Raw genomic sequence first — 2,500 nt, forward strand, 5'->3', positions numbered from 1 at the left:
CTGGGGAGGGAGCTCACCCCTCCCCTATATAGTGCAAAGTTATTGTTTTCCCTATTTTCACAAGGAAACATCAAATTTTTAACCAAGCATACTCGGCCTTTGCTCCTTCGTTACTCGTCCAAATCCAACAAACTTGCATTCGTTGGAAAGGTCTTTTCACAAGGATTCTTTTGATATATAATAATAGCGATTCCGATAAATATTTATTTTTTTATGAATTTTTAAGTGAATAAACAATTAAAAATTCAAAAAAAATAGAAAAAAAATATTTTTTTCCCGATTCTTTCTCCAATATTCCTGATAAATACCCACACACCCACATATGGAGAATGGTCGAAAATGCTCGAGTGGATATCGAGATGTCCGACGAAGCACCACTTGGAAGGGCCGAGGCACGGGACGCCCGAGCTGTTGCTCGGGCCGGCACGGGACGCGCATGGGACATCCCGGGACGGCATGGGACGCCCTCGCTACAGCTCGAGACGGCCAGGTACGCCCGAGACTTGGCTCGGGACGGCCTGGGACGCCCTCGCCATAGCTCGGGACGGCCTGGGACGCCCGAGACTAGGCTCGGGACGGCCTCGGCACAGCACGGGACGGCCTGGGACGCCCTTGCCACAGCTCGGGACGGCATGGGACGCCCGAGACTTTGCTCGGGACGGCCTGGGACGCCCTTGCCACAGCTCGGGACGGCCTGGGACGGCCTCGGCACAGCTCGGGACGGCCTGGGACGCCCGAGACTTTGCTCGGGACGGCCTGGGACGTCCGAGACTTTGCTCGGGACGGCCTGGGACGCCCGAGACTTGGCTCGGGACGGCCTGGGACGCCCTCGCTCCAGCTCGGGACGCCCTGGGACGGCCTCGACACAGCTCGGGACGGCCTGGGACGTCCGAGACTTTGCTCGGGCCGGCCTGGGACGCCCGAGACTTGGCTCGGGACGGCCTGGGACGCGCTCGGCACAGCTCGGCACAGGCCGGGACGCCCGAGCCGAGCTTCGGGTCGCACGAAATCTCTTCGTATTCCGACATATTAGAAGCTTCCCATCATGTAGTAGGCCGAGCTTTGCCCTTTGGATGCCCTATGGTGCTTGGCGAGCACTAGGGAACGTGCCAGCACAAGTGCTGTGCACGCTCTGGGGAAGGAGCTCAACCCTCCCCCTTATAGTGCAAAGTTATTGTTTTTCCTATTTTCACAAGGAAACATCAATTTTTTAACCAAGCATACTGGGCCTTTACTCCTTCGTTACTCGTCGGAATCCAGCAAACTTATACTCGTTGGAAAGGTCTTTTCGCAAGGATTTTTTTGATATATTATAATAGCGATTCCGATAAATATTTATTTTTCTATGAATTTTTAAGTGAATAAACACCGGAAAATTCATAAAAAATAGAAAAAAAAATATTTTCTTCCGTTTCTTTTCTCCAATAATTCATAAATAATACCTCAATAGTATTAATGAAGAGAGAGTCGAAATGGCCCGGGTGGATTTCGAAATGTCCCACGACCCCATAGAATGCACGGGCCAGCCGAGCCAAAAGAATGGGACGCGCACGGGACAGCATTGGTCAGGCTCGGGACGGCACGGGACAGCACGGGACGCGCATGGGACGGCACGGGACGCGAATGGGACGGCCTTGCTAAGGCTCGGGACGGCATGGGACAGCACGGGACGCGAATGGGACGGCCTTGCTAAGGCTCGGGACGGCATGGGACAGCTCGGGACGCGCATGGGACGGCCTTGGTGAGGCTCGGGACGGCCTTGGTCAGGCTCGGGACGGCATGTCACGGCCCTGGTGAGGCTCGGACGGCACGGGACGCGCATGGGACGGCACGGGACGGCCTGGGACGGCCTTTGTGAGGCTCGGACGGCACGGGACGCGCATGGGACGGCCTTGGCGAGGCTCGGGACGGCATGGGACAGCACGGGACGGCCTCGGCACAGCTCGGACGGCACGGGACGCGCATGGGACGGCCTTGGCGAGGCTCGGGACGGCATGGGACAGCACGGGACGGCACGGGACGGCCTCGGCACAGCTCGGACGGCACGGGACGGCCTTGGCGAGGCTCGGGACGGCATGGGACAGCACGGGACGGCACGGGACGGCCTCGGCACAGCTCGGACGGCACGGGACGGCCTTGGCGAGGCTCGGGACGGCATGGGACAGCACGGGACGGCACGGGACGGCCTCGGCACAGCTCGGACGGCACGGGACGGCCTTGGCGAGGCTCGGGACGGCATGGGACAGCACGGGACGGCCTCGGCACAGCTCGGGACGGCACGAGACGCGCATGGGACGGCCTTGGTGAGGCTCGGACGGCACGGGACGCGCATGGGACGGCCTTGGTGAGGCTCGGACGGCACGGGACGCGCATGGGACATCATGGGACGCACATGGGACACCTTATGGGGATCATCAAGGGACGTTGCACGGGACATTCTTTCCCACGAAGGGCATTTACATGGGACATCTTAGGAGTCGAGAGCCGGCACATGGGACAA

Source organism: Eschscholzia californica, unplaced genomic scaffold (assembly GCF_041429995.1).
Source record: "Eschscholzia californica isolate CP2 unplaced genomic scaffold, dmEscCali1.0.p SCAF_68, whole genome shotgun sequence".
Taxonomy (NCBI): domain Eukaryota; kingdom Viridiplantae; phylum Streptophyta; class Magnoliopsida; order Ranunculales; family Papaveraceae; genus Eschscholzia; species Eschscholzia californica.